The sequence below is a fragment of the Idiotropiscis lumnitzeri genome, unplaced genomic scaffold, assembly GCF_059441095.1.
Source record: "Idiotropiscis lumnitzeri isolate Australia: NSW breed Sydney's pygmy pipehorse unplaced genomic scaffold, RoL_Ilum_1.0 HiC_scaffold_27, whole genome shotgun sequence".
Lineage (NCBI taxonomy): Eukaryota > Metazoa > Chordata > Actinopteri > Syngnathiformes > Syngnathidae > Idiotropiscis > Idiotropiscis lumnitzeri.
The window spans coordinates 776,398-796,368 of NW_028283565.1; positions in this window are offsets into that span (position 1 = coordinate 776,398).

A 19,971-nucleotide genomic window follows, 5' to 3' on the forward strand; every position below is an offset into this window, starting at 1 on the left:
TTTACATTGGAAACGTTTGGTTTAGCTGTTATATAAGTTTGGCTTTTTAGTGCTGTAAATGCATTTTCAGCTCGCACTGTACACATTTGCTATGTGAGGCATTATCTCATAAGGGAAATACTGGACAATCAAATTAATGACTTCCCAGGCTTCAGGATGCCTTTTTACACTTTATAAATGTGGAAATTTACATTGGAAACGTTTGGTTTAGCTGTTAATGAAGTTTCGTTTTTTTAGTGCTGAAAATTCATTGTCTGCTGGCGCTGTACACTTTTTCTAAGTGTTGCAATATCTCATGAAGGAAATACTGGACAATCAAATTAATGACTTTCCAGGCTTCAGGATGCCTTTCTACACTATATAAAGGTGGAAATGTACATTGGAAACGTTTGGTTTAGCTGTTATAAAAGTTTGTTTTTTTAGTGCTGTAAATGCATTTTCAGCTCGCGCTGTACACATTTGCTATGAGAGGCATTATCTCATCAGGGAAATAGTGGACAATCAAATTAATGACTGCCCAGGCTCCAGGATGTCTTTTTACACTATATAAAGGTGGAAATTTACATTGGAAACGTTTGGTTTAGCTGTTATAAAAGTTTGGTTTTTTTAGTGCTGAAAATGCATTTTCAGCTCGCACTGTACACATTTGCTATGTGAGGCATTATCTCATAAGGGAAATACTGGACAATCAAATTAATGACTGCCCAGGCTTCAGGATGTCTTTTTACACTATATAAAGGTGGAAATTTACATTGGAAACGTTTGGTTTAGCTGTTAATGAAGTTTCGTTTTTTTAGTGCTGAAAATTCATTGTCTGCTGGCGCTGTACACTTTTTCTAAGTGTTGCAATATCTCATGAAGGAAATACTGGACAATCAAATTAATGACTTCCCAGGCTTCAGGATGCCTTTCTACACTATATAAAGGTGGAAATTTACATTGGAAACGTTTGGTTTAGCTGTTATAAAAGTTTGTTTTTTTAGTGCTGTAAATGCATTTTCAGCTCGCGCTGTACACATTTGCTATGAGAGGCATTATCTCATAAGGGAAATATTGGACAATCAAATTAATGACTGCCCAGGCTTCAGGATGTCTTTTTACACTATATAAAGGTGGAAATTTACATTGGAAACTTTTAGTTTAGCTGTTATAAAAGTTTGGTTTTTTAGTGCTGAAAATGCATTTTCAGCTCGCACTGTACACATTTGCTATGTGAGGCATTATCTCATAAGGGAAATACTGGACAATCAAATTAATGACTTCCCAGGCTTCAGGATGCCCTTTTACACTCTATAAATGTGGAAATTTACATTGGAAACGTTTGGTTTAGCTGTTAATGAAGTTTCGTTTTTTTAGTGCTGAAAATTCATTGTCTGCTGGCGCTGTACACTTTTTCTAAGTGTTGCAATATCTCATGAAGGAAATACTGGACAATCAAATTAATGACTTTCCAGGCTTCAGGATGCCTTTCTACACTATATAAAGGTGGAAATTTACATTGGAAACGTTTGGTTTAGCTGTTATAAAAGTTTGGTTTTTTAGTGCTGTAAATGCATTTTCAGCTCGCGCTGTACACATTTGCTATGAGAGGCATTATCTCATAAGGGAAATATTGGACAATCAAATTAATGACTGCCCAGGCTTCAGGATGTCTTTTTACACTATATAAAGGTGGAAATTTACATTGGAAACGTTTAGTTTAGCTGTTAATGAAGTTTCGTTTTTTTAGTGCTGAAAAGTCATTGTCTGCTGGCGCTGTACACTTTTTCTAAGTGTTGCAATATCTCATGAAGGAAATACTGGACAATCAAATTAATGACTTTCCAGGCTTCAGGATGCCTTTCTACACTATATAAAGGTGGAAATTTACATTGGAAACGTTTGGTTTAGCTGTTATAAAAGTTTGGTTTTTTAGTGCTGTAAATGCATTTTCAGCTCGCGCTGTACACATTTGCTATGAGAGGCATTATCTCATAAGGGAAATATTGGACAATCAAATTAATGACTGCCCAGGCTTCAGGATGTCTTTTTACACTATATAAAGGTGGAAATTTACATTGGAAACGTTTGGTTTAGCTGTTATAAAAGTTTGGTTTTTTAGTGCTGTAAATGCATTTTCAGCTCGCGCTGTACACATTTGCTATGAGAGGCATTATCTCATAAGGGAAATATTGGACAATCAAATTAATGACTGCCCAGGCTTCAGGATGTCTTTTTACACTATATAAAGGTGGAAATTTACATTGGAAACGTTTGGTTTAGCTGTTATAAAAGTTTGGTTTTTTAGTGCTGTAAATGCATTTTCAGCTCGCGCTGTACACATTTGCTATGAGAGGCATTATCTCATAAGGGAAATATTGGACAATCAAATAATGGCTGCCCAGGCTTCAGGATGTCTTTTTACTCTATATAAAGGTGGAAATTTACATTGGAAACGTTTAGTTTAGCTGTTAATGAAGTTTCGTTTTTTTTAGTGCTGAAAATTCATTGTCTGCTGGCGCTGTACACTTTTTCTAAGTGTTGCAATATCTCATGAAGGAAATACTGGACAATCAAATCAATGACTTTCCAGGCTTCAGGATGCCTTTCTACACTAGATAAAGGTGGAAATTTACATTGGAAACGTTTGGTTTAGCTGTTATATAAGTTTGGTTTTTTAGTGCTGTAAATGCATTTTCAGCTCGCACTGTACACATTTGCTATGTGAGGCATTATCTCATAAGGGAAATACTGGACAATCAAATTAATGACTGCCCAGGCTTCAGGATGTCTTTTTACACTATATAAAGGTGGAAATTTACATTGGAAACGTTTGGTTTAGCTGTTATAAAAGTTTGTTTTTTTAGTGCTGAAAATGCATTTTCAGCTCGCACTGTACACATTTGCTATGTGAGGCATTATCTCATAAGGGAAATACTGGACAATCAAATTAATGACTTCCCAGGCTTCAGGATGCCTTTTTACACTCTATAAATGTGGAAATTTACATTGGAAACGTTTGGTTTAGCTGTTAATGAAGTTTCGTTTTTTTAGTGCTGAAAATTCATTGTCTGCTGGCGCTGTACACTTTTTCTAAGTGTTGCAATATCTCATGAAGGAAATACTGGACAATCAAATTAATGACTTTCCAGGCTTCAGGATGCCTTTCTACACTATATAAAGGTGGAAATGTACATTGGAAACGTTTGGTTTAGCTGTTATAAAAGTTTGTTTTTTTAGTGCTGTAAATGCATTTTCAGCTCGCGCTGTACACATTTGCTATGAGAGGCATTATCTCATAAGGGAAATAGTGGACAATCAAATTAATGACTGCCCAGGCTCCAGGATGTCTTTTTACACTATATAAAGGTGGAAATTTACATTGGAAACGTTTGGTTTAGCTGTTATAAAAGTTTGGTTTTTTTAGTGCTGAAAATGCATTTTCAGCTCGCACTGTACACATTTGCTATGTGAGGCATTATCTCATAAGGGAAATACTGGACAATCAAATTAATGACTGCCCAGGCTTCAGGATGTCTTTTTACACTATATAAAGGTGGAAATTTACATTGGAAACGTTTGGTTTAGCTGTTAATGAAGTTTCGTTTTTTTAGTGCTGAAAATTCATTGTCTGCTGGCGCTGTACACTTTTTCTAAGTGTTGCAATATCTCATGAAGGAAATACTGGACAATCAAATTAATGACTTTCCAGGCTTCAGGATGCCTTTCTACACTATATAAAGGTGGAAATTTACATTGGAAACGTTTGGTTTAGCTGTTATAAAAGTTTGTTTTTTTAGTGCTGTAAATGCATTTTCAGCTCGCGCTGTACACATTTGCTATGAGAGGCATTATCTCATAAGGGAAATATTGGACAATCAAATTAATGACTGCCCAGGCTTCAGGATGTCTTTTTACACTATATAAAGGTGGAAATTTACATTGGAAACTTTTAGTTTAGCTGTTATAAAAGTTTGTTTTTTTAGTGCTGTAAATGCATTTTCAGCTCGCGCTGTACACATTTGCTATGTGAGGCATTATCTCATAAGGGAAATACTGGACAATCAAATTAATGACTGCCCAGGCTTCAGGATGTCTTTTTACACTATATAAAGGTGGAAATTTACATTGGAAACGTTTGGTTTAGCTGTTATAAAAGTTTGGTTTTTTAGTGCTGTAAATGCATTTTCAGCTCGCACTGTACACATTTGCTATGTGAGGCATTATCTCATAAGGGAAATACTGGACAATCAAATTAATGACTGCCCAGGCTTCAGGATGTCTTATATAAAGGTGGAAATTTACATTGGAAACGTTTGGTTTAGCTGTTATAAAAGTTTGGTTTTTTAGTGCTGAAAATGCATTTTCAGCTCGCACTGTACACATTTGCTATGTGAGGCATTATCTCATAAGGGAAATACTGGACAATCAAATTAATGACTTCCCAGGCTTCAGGATGCCCTTTTACACTCTATAAATGTGGAAATTTACATTGGAAACGTTTGGTTTAGCTGTTAATGAAGTTTCGTTTTTTTAGTGCTGAAAATTCATTGTCTGCTGGCGCTGTACACTTTTTCTAAGTGTTGCAATATCTCATGAAGGAAATACTGGACAATCAAATTAATGACTTTCCAGGCTTCAGGATGCCTTTCTACACTATATAAATGTGGAAATTTACATTGGAAACGTTTGGTTTAGCTGTTATAAAAGTTTGGTTTTTTAGTGCTGTAAATGCATTTTCAGCTCGCGCTGTACACATTTGCTATGAGAGGCATTATCTCATAAGGGAAATATTGGACAATCAAATTAATGACTGCCCAGGCTTCAGGATGTCTTTTTACACTATATAAAGGTGGAAATTTACATTGGAAACGTTTAGTTTAGCTGTTAATGAAGTTTCGGTTTTTTAGTGCTGAAAATTCATTGTCTCCTGGCGCTGTACACTTTTTCTAAGTGTTGCAATATCTCATGAAGGAAATACTGGACAATCAAATTAATGACTTTCCAGGCTTCAGGATGCCTTTCTACACTATATAAAGGTGGAAATTTACATTGGAAACGTTTGGTTTAGCTGTTATAAAAGTTTGGTTTTTTAGTGCTGTAAATGCATTTTCAGCTCGCGCTGTACACATTTTCTATGAGAGGCATTATCTCATAAGGGAAATATTGGACAATCAAATTAATGACTGCCCAGGCTTCAGGATTTCTTTTTACACTATATAAAGGTGGAATTTACATTGGAAACGTTTGCTTTAGCTGTTATAAAAGTTTGGTTTTTTAGTGCTGAAAATGCATTTTCAGCTCGCACTGTACACATTTGCTATGTGAGGCATTATTTCATGAAGGAAATACTGGACAATCAAATTAATGACTTTCCAGGCTTCAGGATGCCTTTTTACACTATATAAAGGTGGAAATTTACATTGGAAACGTTTGGTTTAGCTGTTATAAAAGTTTGGTTTTTTAGTGCTGTAAATGCATTTTCAGCTCGCGCTGTACACATTTGCTATGAGAGGCATTATCTCATAAAGGAAATATTGGACAATCGAATTAATGACTGCCCAGGCTTCAGGATGTCTTTTTACACTATATAAAGGTGGAAATTTACATTGGAAACGTTTGGTTTAGCTGTTATAAAAGTTTGGTTTTTTAGTGCTGTAAATGCATTTTCAGCTCGCGCTGTACACATTTGCTATGTGAGGCATTATCTCATAAGGGAAATACTGGACAATCAAATTAATGACTTCCCAGGCTTCAGGATGCCTTTTTACACTCTATAAATGTGGAAATTTACATTGGAAACGTTTGGTTTAGCTGTTAATGAAGTTTCGTTTTTTAGTGCTGAAAATTCATTGTCTGCTGGCGCTGTACACCTTTTCTAAGTGTTGCAATATCTCATGAAGGAAATACTGGACAATCAAATTAATGACTTTCCAGGCTTCAAGATGCCTTTCTACACTATATAAAGGTGGAAATTTACATTGGAAACGTTTGGTTTAGCTGTTATAAAAGTTTGGGTTTTTAGTCCTGTAAATGCATTTTCAGCTCGCGCTGTACACATTTGCTATGAGAGGCATTATCTCATAAGGGAAATATTGGACAATCAAATTAATGACTGCCCAGGCTTCAGGATGTCTTTTTACACTATATAAAGGTGGAAATTTACATTGGAAACGTTTAGTTTAGCTGTTATAAAAGTTTGTTTTTTTAGTGCTGTAAATGCATTTTCAGCTCGCGCTGTACACATTTGCTATGAGAGGCATTATCTCATAAGGGAAATATTGGACAATCAAATTAATGACTGCCCAGGCTTCAGGATGTCTTTTTACACTATATAAAGGTGGAAATTTACATTGGAAACGTTTAGTTTAGCTGTTAATGAAGTTTCGTTTTTTTAGTGCTGAAAATTCATTGTCTGCTGGCGCTGTACACTTTTTCTAAGTGTTGCAATATCTCATGAAGGAAATACTGGACAATCAAATTAATGACTTTCCAGGCTTCAGGATGCCTTTCTACACTATATAAAGGTGGAAATTTACATTGGAAACGTTTGGTTTAGCTGTTATAAAAGTTTGTTTTTTTAGTGCTGTAAATGCATTTTCAGCTCGCGCTGTACACATTTGCTATGAGAGGCATTATCTCATAAGGGAAATATTGGACAATCAAATTAATGACTGCCCAGGCTTCAGGATGTCTTTTTACACTATATAAAGGTGGAAATTTACATTGGAAACTTTTAGTTTAGCTGTTATAAAAGTTTGTTTTTTTAGTGCTGTAAATGCATTTTCAGCTCGCGCTGTACACATTTGCTATGTGAGGCATTATCTCATAAGGGAAATACTGGACAATCAAATTAATGACTGCCCAGGCTTCAGGATGTCTTTTTACACTATATAAAGGTGGAAATTTACATTGGAAACGTTTGGTTTAGCTGTTATAAAAGTTTGGTTTTTTAGTGCTGAAAATGCATTTTCAGCTCGCACTGTACACATTTGCTATGTGAGGCATTATCTCATAAGGGAAATACTGGACAATCAAATTAATGACTTCCCAGGCTTCAGGATGCCCTTTTACACTCTATAAATGTGGAAATTTACATTGGAAACGTTTGGTTTAGCTGTTAATGAAGTTTCGTTTTTTTAGTGCTGAAAATTCATTGTCTGCTGGCGCTGTACACTTTTTCTAAGTGTTGCAATATCTCATGAAGGAAATACTGGACAATCAAATTAATGACTTTCCAGGCTTCAGGATGCCTTTCTACACTATATAAATGTGGAAATTTACATTGGAAACGTTTGGTTTAGCTGTTATAAAAGTTTGGTTTTTTAGTGCTGTAAATGCATTTTCAGCTCGCGCTGTACACATTTGCTATGAGAGGCATTATCTCATAAGGGAAATATTGGACAATCAAATTAATGACTGCCCAGGCTTCAGGATGTCTTTTTACACTATATAAAGGTGGAAATTTACATTGGAAACGTTTAGTTTAGCTGTTAATGAAGTTTCGGTTTTTTAGTGCTGAAAATTCATTGTCTCCTGGCGCTGTACACTTTTTCTAAGTGTTGCAATATCTCATGAAGGAAATACTGGACAATCAAATTAATGACTTTCCAGGCTTCAGGATGCCTTTCTACACTATATAAAGGTGGAAATTTACATTGGAAACGTTTGGTTTAGCTGTTATAAAAGTTTGGTTTTTTAGTGCTGTAAATGCATTTTCAGCTCGCGCTGTACACATTTTCTATGAGAGGCATTATCTCATAAGGGAAATATTGGACAATCAAATTAATGACTGCCCAGGCTTCAGGATGTCTTTTTACACTATATAAAGGTGGAAATTTACATTGGAAACGTTTAGTTTAGCTGTTAATGAAGTTTCGGTTTTTTAGTGCTGAAAATTCATTGTCTCCTGGCGCTGTACACTTTTTCTAAGTGTTGCAATATCTCATGAAGGAAATACTGGACAATCAAATTAATGACTTTCCAGGCTTCAGGATGCCTTTCTACACTATATAAAGGTGGAAATTTACATTGGAAACGTTTGGTTTAGCTGTTATAAAAGTTTGGTTTTTTAGTGCTGTAAATGCATTTTCAGCTCGCGCTGTACACATTTGCTATGAGAGGCATTATCTCATAAGGGAAATATTGGACAATCAAATTAATGACTGCCCAGGCTTCAGGATGTCTTTTTACACTATATAAAGGTGGAAATTTACATTGTAAACGTTTGGTTTAGCTGTTATAAAAGTTTGTTTTTTTAGTGCTGAAAATGCATTTTCAGCTCGCACTGTACACATTTGCTATGTGAGGCATTATCTCATAAGGGAAATATTGGACAATCAAATTAATGACTGCCCAGGCTTCAGGATGTCTTTTTACACTATATAAATGTGGAAATTTACATTGGAAACGTTTGGTTTAGCTGTTATAAAAGTTTGGTTTTTTAGTGCTGTAAATGCATTTTCAGCTCGCGCTGTACACATTTGCTATGAGAGGCATTATCTCATAAGGGAAATATTGGACAATCAAATTAATGACTGCCCAGGCTTCAGGATGTCTTTTTACACTATATAAAGGTGGAAATTTACATTGGAAACGTTTGGTTTAGCTGTTATAAAAGTTTGGTTTTTTAGTGCTGTAAATGCATTTTCAGCTCGCGCTGTACACATTTGCTATGAGAGGCATTATCTCATAAGGGAGATATTGGACAATCAAATTAATGGCTGCCCAGGCTTCAGGATGTCTTTTTACTCTATATAAAGGTGGAAATTTACATTGGAAACGTTTAGTTTAGCTGGTAATGAAGTTTCGTTTTTTTTAGTGCTGAAAATTCATTGTCTGCTGGCGCTGTACACTTTTTCTAAGTGTTGCAATATCTCATGAAGGAAATACTGGACAATCAAATCAATGACTTTCCAGGCTTCAGGATGCCTTTCTACACTAGATAAAGGTGGAAATTTACATTGGAAACGTTTGGTTTAGCTGTTATATAAGTTTGGTTTTTTAGTGCTGTAAATGCATTTTCAGCTCGCACTGTACACATTTGCTATGTGAGGCATTATCTCATAAGGGAAATACTGGACAATCAAATTAATGACTTCCCAGGCTTCAGGATGCCTTTTTACACTCTATAAATGTGGAAATTTACATTGGAAACGTTTGGTTTAGCTGTTAATGAAGTTTCGTTTTTTTAGTGCTGAAAATTCATTGTCTGCTGGCGCTGTACACTTTTTCTAAGTGTTGCAATATCTCATGAAGGAAATACTGGACAATCAAATTAATGACTTTCCAGGCTTCAGGATGCCTTTCTACACTATATAAAGGTGGAAATGTACATTGGAAACGTTTGGTTTAGCTGTTATAAAAGTTTGTTTTTTTAGTGCTGTAAATGCATTTTCAGCTCGCGCTGTACACATTTGCTATGAGAGGCATTATCTCATAAGGGAAATAGTGGACAATCAAATTAATGACTGCCCAGGCTTCAGGATGTCTTTTTACACTATATAAAGGTGGAAATTTACATTGGAAACGTTTGGTTTAGCTGTTATAAAAGTTTGTTTTTTTTAGTGCTGAAAATGCATTTTCAGCTCGCACTGTACACATTTGCTATGTGAGGCATTATCTCATAAGGGAAATACTGGACAATCAAATTAATGACTGCCCAGGCTTCAGGATGTCTTTTTACACTATATAAAGGTGGAAATTTACATTGGAAACGTTTGGTTTAGCTGTTAATGAAGTTTCGTTTTTTTAGTGCTGAAAATTCATTGTCTGCTGGCGCTGTACACTTTTTCTAAGTGTTGCAATATCTCATGAAGGAAATACTGGACAATCAAATTAATGACTTTCCAGGCTTCAGGATGCCTTTCTACACTATATAAAGGTGGAAATTTACATTGGAAACGTTTGGTTTAGCTGTTATAAAAGTTTGTTTTTTTAGTGCTGTAAATGCATTTTCAGCTCGCGCTGTACACATTTGCTATGAGAGGCATTATCTCATAAGGGAAATATTGGACAATCAAATTAATGACTGCCCAGGCTTCAGGATGTCTTTTTACACTATATAAAGGTGGAAATTTACAATGGAAACGTTTAGTTTAGCTGTATAAAAGTTTGTTTTTTTAGTGCTGTAAATGCATTTTCAGCTCGCGCTGTACACATTTGCTATGTGAGGCATTATCTCATAAGGGAAATACTGGACAATCAAATTAATGACTGCCCAGGCTTCAGGATGTCTTTTTACACTATATAAAGGTGGAAATTTACATTGGAAACGTTTGGTTTAGCTGTTATAAAAGTTTGGTTTTTTAGTGCTGAAAATGCATTTTCAGCTCGCACTGTACACATTTGCTATGTGAGGCATTATCTCATAAGGGAAATACTGGACAATCAAATTAATGACTTCCCAGGCTTCAGGATGCCCTTTTACACTCTATAAATGTGGAAATTTACATTGGAAACGTTTGGTTTAGCTGTTAATGAAGTTTCGTTTTTTTAGTGCTGAAAATTCATTGTCTGCTGGCGCTGTACACTTTTTCTAAGTGTTGCAATATCTCATGAAGGAAATACTGGACAATCAAATTAATGACTTTCCAGGCTTCAAGATGCCTTTCTACACGATATAAAGGTGGAAATTTACATTGGAAACGTTTGGTTTAGCTGTTATAAAAGTTTGGGTTTTTAGTCCTGTAAATGCATTTTCAGCTCGCGCTGTACACATTTGCTATGAGAGGCATTATCTCATAAGGGAAATATTGGACAATCAAATTAATGACTGCCCAGGCTTCAGGATGTCTTTTTACACTATATAAAGGTGGAAATTTACATTGGAAACGTTTAGTTTAGCTGTTATAAAAGTTTGTTTTTTTAGTGCTGTAAATGCATTTTCAGCTCGCGCTGTACACATTTGCTATGTGAGGCATTATCTCATAAGGGAAATACTGGACAATCAAATTAATGACTGCCCAGGCTTCAGGATGTCTTTTTACACTATATAAAGGTGGAAATTTACATTGGAAACGTTTGGTTTAGCTGTTATAAAAGTTTGGTTTTTTAGTGCTGAAAATGCATTTTCAGCTCGCACTGTACACATTTGCTATGTGAGGCATTATCTCATAAGGGAAATACTGGACAATCAAATTAATGACTTCCCAGGCTTCAGGATGCCTTTTTACACTCTATAAATGTGGAAATTTACATTGGAAACGTTTGGTTTAGCTGTTAATGAAGTTTCGTTTTTTTAGTGCTGAAAATTCATTGTCTGCTGGCGCTGTACACTTTTTCTAAGTGTTGCAATATCTCATGAAGGAAATACTGGACAATCAAATTAATGACTTTCCAGGCTTCAGGATGCCTTTCTACACTATATAAAGGTGGAAATTTACATTGGAAACGTTTGGTTTAGCTGTTATAAAAGTTTGGTTTTTTAGTGCTGTAAATGCATTTTCAGCTCGCGCTGTACACATTTGCTATGAGAGGCATTATATCATAAGGGAAATATTGGACAATCAAATTAATGACTGCCCAGGCTTCAGGATGTCTTTTTACACTATATAAAGGTGGAAATTTACATTGGAAACGTTTAGTTTAGCTGTTAATGAAGTTTCGTTTTTTTAGTGCTGAAAATTCATTGTCTGCTGGCGCTGTACACTTTTTCTAAGTGTTGCAATATCTCATGAAGGAAATACTGGACAATCAAATTAATGACTTTCCAGGCTTCAGGATGCCTTTCTACACTATATAAAGGTAGAAATTTACATTGGAAACGTTTGGTTTAGCTGTTATAAAAGTTTGGTTTTTTAGTGCTGTAAATGCATTTTCAGCTCGCGCTGTACACATTTGCTATGAGAGGCATTATCTCATAAGGGAAATATTGGACAATCAAATTAATGACTGCCCAGGCTTCAGGATGTCTTTTTACACTATATAAAGGTGGAAATTTACATTGGAAACGTTTGGTTTAGCTGTTATAAAAGTTTGGTTTTTTAGTGCTGTAAATGCATTTTCAGCTCGCGCTGTACACATTTGCTATGAGAGGCATTATCTCATAAGGGAAATATTGGACAATCAAATTAATGGCTGCCCAGGCTTCAGGATGTCTTTTTACACTATATAAATGTGGAAATTTACATTGGAAACGTTTGGTTTAGCTGTTAATGAAGTTTCGTTTTTTTAGTGCTGAAAATTCATTGTCTGCTGGCGCTGTACACTTTTTCTAAGTGTTGCAATATCTCATGAAGGAAATACTGGACAATCAAATTAATGACTTTCCAGGCTTCAGGATGCCTTTCTACACTATATAAAGGTGGAAATTTACATTGGAAACGTTTGGTTTAGCTGTTATAAAAGTTTGTTTTTTTAGTGCTGTAAATGCATTTTCAGCTCGCGCTGTACACATTTGCTATGAGAGGCATTATCTCATAAGGGAAATATTGGACAATCAAATTAATGACTGCCCAGGCTTCAGGATGTCTTTTTACACTATATAAAGGTGGAAATTTACATTGGAAACGTTTAGTTTAGCTGTTATAAAAGTTTGTTTTTTTAGTGCTGTAAATGCATTTTCAGCTCGCGCTGTACACATTTGCTATGTGAGGCATTATCTCATAAGGGAAATACTGGACAATCAAATTAATGACTGCCCAGGCTTCAGGATGTCTTTTTACACTATATAAAGGTGGAAATTTACATTGGAAACGTTTGGTTTAGCTGTTATAAAAGTTTGGTTTTTTAGTGCTGAAAATGCATTTTCAGCTCGCACTGTACACATTTGCTATGTGAGGCATTATCTCATAAGGGAAATACTGGACAATCAAATTAATGACTTCCCAGGCTTCAGGATGCCCTTTTACACTCTATAAATGTGGAAATTTACATTGGAAACGTTTGGTTTAGCTGTTAATGAAGTTTCGTTTTTTTAGTGCTGAAAATTCATTGTCTGCTGGCGCTGTACACTTTTTCTAAGTGTTGCAATATCTCATGAAGGAAATACTGGACAATCAAATTAATGACTTTCCAGGCTTCAGGATGCCTTTCTACACTATATAAATGTGGAAATTTACATTGGAAACGTTTGGTTTAGCTGTTATAAAAGTTTGGTTTTTTAGTGCTGTAAATGCATTTTCAGCTCGCGCTGTACACATTTGCTATGAGAGGCATTATCTCATAAGGGAAATATTGGACAATCAAATTAATGACTGCCCAGGCTTCAGGATGTCTTTTTACACTATATAAATGTGGAAATTTACATTGGAAACGTTTGGTTTAGCTGTTAATGAAGTTTCGTTTTTTTAGTGCTGAAAATTCATTGTCTGCTGGCGCTGTACACTTTTTCTAAGTGTTGCAATATCTCATGAAGGAAATACTGGACAATCAAATTAATGACTTTCCAGGCTTCAGGATGCCTTTCTACACTATATAAAGGTGGAAATGTACATTGGAAACGTTTGGTTTAGCTGTTATAAAAGTTTGTTTTTTTAGTGCTGTAAATGCATTTTCAGCTCGCGCTGTACACATTTGCTATGAGAGGCATTATCTCATCAGGGAAATAGTGGACAATCAAATTAATGACTGCCCAGGCTCCAGGATGTCTTTTTACACTATATAAAGGTGGAAATTTACATTGGAAACGTTTGGTTTAGCTGTTATAAAAGTTTGGTTTTTTTAGTGCTGAAAATGCATTTTCAGCTCGCACTGTACACATTTGCTATGTGAGGCATTATCTCATAAGGGAAATACTGGACAATCAAATTAATGACTGCCCAGGCTTCAGGATGTCTTTTTACACTATATAAAGGTGGAAATTTACATTGGAAACGTTTGGTTTAGCTGTTAATGAAGTTTCGTTTTTTTAGTGCTGAAAATTCATTGTCTGCTGGCGCTGTACACTTTTTCTAAGTGTTGCAATATCTCATGAAGGAAATACTGGACAATCAAATTAATGACTTTCCAGGCTTCAGGATGCCTTTCTACACTATATAAAGGTGGAAATTTACATTGGAAACGTTTGGTTTAGCTGTTATAAAAGTTTGTTTTTTTAGTGCTGTAAATGCATTTTCAGCTCGCGCTGTACACATTTGCTATGAGAGGCATTATCTCATAAGGGAAATATTGGACAATCAAATTAATGACTGCCCAGGCTTCAGGATGTCTTTTTACACTATATAAAGGTGGAAATTTACATTGGAAACTTTTAGTTTAGCTGTTATAAAAGTTTGTTTTTTTAGTGCTGTAAATGCATTTTCAGCTCGCGCTGTACACATTTGCTATGTGAGGCATTATCTCATAAGGGAAATACTGGACAATCAAATTAATGACTGCCCAGGCTTCAGGATGTCTTTTTACACTATATAAAGGTGGAAATTTACATTGGAAACGTTTGGTTTAGCTGTTATAAAAGTTTGGTTTTTTAGTGCTGAAAATGCATTTTCAGCTCGCACTGTACACATTTGCTATGTGAGGCATTATCTCATAAGGGAAATACTGGACAATCAAATTAATGACTTTCCAGGCTTCAGGATGCCTTTCTACACTATATAAAGGTAGAAATTTACATTGGAAACGTTTGGTTTAGCTGTTAATGAAGTTTCGTTTTTTTAGTGCTGAAAATTCATTGTCTGCTGGCGCTGTACACTTTTTCTAAGTGTTGCAATATCTCATGAAGGAAATACTGGACAATCAAATTAATGACTTTCCAGGCTTCAGGATGCCTTTCTACACTATATAAATGTGGAAATTTACATTGGAAACGTTTGGTTTAGCTGTTATAAAAGTTTGGTTTTTTAGTGCTGTAAATGCATTTTCAGCTCGCGCTGTACACATTTGCTATGAGAGGCATTATCTCATAAGGGAAATATTGGACAATCAAATTAATGACTGCCCAGGCTTCAGGATGTCTTTTTACACTATATAAAGGTGGAAATTTACATTGGAAACGTTTAGTTTAGCTGTTAATGAAGTTTCGTTTTTTTAGTGCTGAAAATTCATTGTCTGCTGGCGCTGTACACTTTTTCTAAGTGTTGCAATATCTCATGAAGGAAATACTGGACAATCAAATTAATGACTTTCCAGGCTTCAGGATGCCTTTCTACACTATATAAAGGTGGAAATTTACATTGGAAACGTTTGGTTTAGCTGTTATAAAAGTTTGTTTTTTTAGTGCTGTAAATGCATTTTCAGCTCGCGCTGTACACATTTGCTATGAGAGGCATTATCTCATAAGGGAAATATTGGACAATCAAATTAATGACTGCCCAGGCTTCAGGATGTCTTTTTACACTATATAAAGGTGGAAATTTACATTGGAAACTTTTAGTTTAGCTGTTATAAAAGTTTGTTTTTTTAGTGCTGTAAATGCATTTTCAGCTCGCGCTGTACACATTTGCTATGTGAGGCATTATCTCATAAGGGAAATACTGGACAATCAAATTAATGACTGCCCAGGCTTCAGGATGTCTTTTTACACTATATAAAGGTGGAAATTTACATTGGAAACGTTTGGTTTAGCTGTTATAAAAGTTTGGTTTTTTAGTGCTGAAAATGCATTTTCAGCTCGCACTGTACACATTTGCTATGTGAGGCATTATCTCATAAGGGAAATACTGGACAATCAAATTAATGACTTCCCAGGCTTCAGGATGCCCTTTTACACTCTATAAATGTGGAAATTTACATTGGAAACGTTTGGTTTAGCTGTTAATGAAGTTTCGTTTTTTTAGTGCTGAAAATTCGTTGTCTGCTGGCGCTGTACACTTTTTCTAAGTGTTGCAATATCTCATGAAGGAAATACTGGACAATCAAATTAATGACTTTCCAGGCTTCAGGATGCCTTTCTACACTATATAAATGTGGAAATTTACATTGGAAACGTTTGGTTTAGCTGTTATAAAAGTTTGGTTTTTTAGTGCTGTAAATGCATTTTCAGCTCGCGCTGTACACATTTGCTATGAGAGGCATTATCTCATAAGGGAAATATTGGACAATCAAATTAATGACTGCCCAGGCTTCAGGATGTCTTTTTACACTATATAAAGGTGGAAATTTACATTGGAAACGTTTAGTTTAGCTGTTAATGAAGTTTCGTTTTTTTAGTGCTGAAAAGTCATTGTCTGCTGGCGCTGTACACTTTTTCTAAGTGTTGCAATATCTCATGAAGGAAATACTGGACAATCAAATTAATGACTTTCCAGGCTTCAGGATGCCTTTCTACACTATATAAAGGTGGAAATTTACATTGGAAACGTTTGGTTTAGCTGTTATAAAAGTTTGGTTTTTTAGTGCTGTAAATGCATTTTCAGCTCGCGCTGTACACATTTGCTATGAGAGGCATTATCTCATAAGGGAAATATTGGACAATCAAATTAATGACTGCCCAGGCTTCAGGATGTCTTTTTACACTATATAAAGGTGGAAATTTACATTGGAAACGTTTGGTTTAGCTGTTATAAAAGTTTGGTTTTTTAGTGCTGTAAATGCATTTTCAGCTCGCGCTGTACACATTTGCTATGAGAGGCATTATCTCATAAGGGAAATATTGGACAATCAAATTAATGACTGCCCAGGCTTCAGGATGTCTTTTTACACTATATAAAGGTGGAAATTTACATTGGAAACGTTTGGTTTAGCTGTTATAAAAGTTTGGTTTTTTAGTGCTGTAAATGCATTTTCAGCTCGCGCTGTACACATTTGCTATGAGAGGCATTATCTCATAAGGGAAATATTGGACAATCAAATTAATGGCTGCCCAGGCTTCAGGATGTCTTTTTACTCTATATAAAGGTGGAAATTTACATTGGAAACGTTTAGTTTAGCTGTTAATGAAGTTTCGTTTTTTTTAGTGCTGAAAATTCATTGTCTGCTGGCGCTGTACAATTTTTCTAAGTGTTGCAATATCTCATGAAGGAAATACTGGACAATCAAATCAATGACTTTCCAGGCTTCAGGATGCCTTTCTACACTAGATAAAGGTGGAAATTTACATTGGAAACGTTTGGTTTAGCTGTTATATAAGTTTGGTTTTTTAGTGCTGTAAATGCATTTTCAGCTCGCACTGTACACATTTGCTATGTCAGGCATTATCTCATAAGGGAAATACTGGACAATCAAATTAATGACTGCCCAGGCTTCAGGATGTCTTTTTACACTATATAAAGGTGGAAATTTACATTGGAAACGTTTGGTTTAGCTGTTATAAAAGTTTGTTTTTTTAGTGCTGAAAATGCATTTTCAGCTCGCACTGTACACATTTGCTATGTGAGGCATTATCTCATAAGGGAAATACTGGACAATCAAATTAATGACTTCCCAGGCTTCAGGATGCCTTTTTACACTCTATAAATGTGGAAATTTACATTGGAAACGTTTGGTTTAGCTGTTAATGAAGTTTCGTTTTTTTAGTGCTGAAAATTCATTGTCTGCTGGCGCTGTACACTTTTTCTAAGTGTTGCAATATCTCATGAAGGAAATACTGGACAATCAAATTAATGACTTTCCAGGCTTCAGGATGCCTTTCTACACTATATAAAGGTGGAAATGTACATTGGAAACGTTTGGTTTAGCTGTTATAAAAGTTTGTTTTTTTAGTGCTGTAAATGCATTTTCAGCTCGCGCTGTACACATTTGCTATGAGAGGCATTATCTCATAAGGGAAATAGTGGACAATCAAATTAATGACTGCCCAGGCTCCAGGATGTCTTTTTACACTATATAAAGGTGGAAATTTACATTGGAAACGTTTGGTTTAGCTGTTATAAAAGTTTGGTTTTTTTAGTGCTGAAAATGCATTTTCAGCTCGCACTGTACACATTTGCTATGTGAGGCATTATCTCATAAGGGAAATACTGGACAATCAAATTAATGACTGCCCAGGCTTCAGGATGTCTTTTTACACTATATAAAGGTGGAAATTTACATTGGAAACGTTTGGTTTAGCTGTTAATGAAGTTTCGTTTTTTTAGTGCTGAAAATTCATTGTCTGCTGGCGCTGTACACTTTTTCTAAGTGTTGCAATATCTCATGAAGGAAATACTGGACAATCAAATTAATGACTGCCCAGGCTTCAGGATGTCTTTTTACACTATATAAAGGTGGAAATTTACATTGGAAACTTTTAGTTTAGCTGTTATAAAAGTTTGTTTTTTTAGTGCTGTAAATGCATTTTCAGCTCGCGCTGTACACATTTGCTATGTGAGGCATTATCTCATAAGGGAAATACTGGACAATCAAATTAATGACTGCCCAGGCTTCAGGATGTCTTTTTACACTATATAAAGGTGGAAATTTACATTGGAAACGTTTGGTTTAGCTGTTATAAAAGTTTGGTTTTTTAGTGCTGAAAATGCATTTTCAGCTCGCACTGTACACATTTGCTATGTGAGGCATTATCTCATAAGGGAAATACTGGACAATCAAATTAATGACTTCCCAGGCTTCAGGATGCCCTTTTACACTCTATAAATGTGGAAATTTACATTGGAAACGTTTGGTTTAGCTGTTAATGAAGTTTCGTTTTTTTAGTGCTGAAAATTCATTGTCTGCTGGCGCTGTACACTTTTTCTAAGTGTTGCAATATCTCATGAAGGAAATACTGGACAATCAAATTAATGACTTTCCAGGCTTCAGGATGCCTTTCTACACTATATAAATGTGGAAATTTACATTGGAAACGTTTGGTTTAGCTGTTATAAAAGTTTGGTTTTTTAGTGCTGTAAATGCATTTTCAGCTCGCGCTGTACACATTTGCTATGAGAGGCATTATCTCATAAGGGAAATATTGGACAATCAAATTAATGACTGCCCAGGCTTCAGGATGTCTTTTTACACTATATAAAGGTGGAAATTTACATTGGAAACGTTTAGTTTAGCTGTTAATGAAGTTTCGTTTTTTTAGTGCTGAAAATTCATTGTCTGCTGGCGCTGTACACTTTTTCTAAGTGTTGCAATATCTCATGAAGGAAATACTGGACAATCAAATTAATGACTTTCCAGGCTTCAGGATGCCTTTCTACACTATATAAAGGTAGAAATTTACATTGGAAACGTTTGGTTTAGCTGTTATAAAAGTTTGGTTTTTTAGTGCTGTAAATGCATTTTCAGCTCGCGCTGTACACATTTGCTATGAGAGGCATTATCTCATAAGGGAAATATTGGACAATCAAATTAATGACTGCCCAGGCTTCAGGATGTCTTTTTACACTATATAAAGGTGGAAATTTACATTGGAAACGTTTGGTTTAGCTGTTATAAAAGTTTGGTTTTTTAGTGCTGTAAATGCATTTTCAGCTCGCGCTGTACACATTTGCTATGAGAGGCATTATCTCATGAGGGAAATATTGGACAATCAAATTAATGGCTGCCCAGGCTTCAGGATGTCTTTTTACACTATATAAAGGTGGAAATTTACATTGGAAACGTTTAGTTTAGCTGTTAATGAAGTTTCGGTTTTTTAGTGCTGAAAATTCATTGTCTCCTGGCGCTGTACACTTTTTCTAAGTGTTGCAATATCTCATGAAGGAAATACTGGACAATCAAATTAATGACTTTCCAGGCTTCAGGATGCCTTTCTACACTATATAAAGGTGGAAATTTACATTGGAAACGTTTGGTTTAGCTGTTATAAAAGTTTGGTTTTTTAGTGCTGTAAATGCATTTTCAGCTCGCGCTGTACACATTTGCTATGAGAGGCATTATCTCATAAGGGAAATATTGGACAATCAAATTAATGACTGCCCAGGCTTCAGGATGTCTTTTTACACAAAATAAAGGTGGAATTTACATTGGAAACGTTTGGTTTAGCTGTTATAAAAGTTTGGTTTTTTAGTGCTGAAAATGCATTTTCAGCTCGCACTGTACACATTTGCTATGTGAGGCATTATCTCATGAAGGAAATACTGGACAATCAAATTAATGACTGCCCAGGCTTCAGGATGTCTTTTTACACTATACAAAGGTGGAAATTTACATTGGAAACGTTTGGTTTAGCTGTTATAAAAGTTT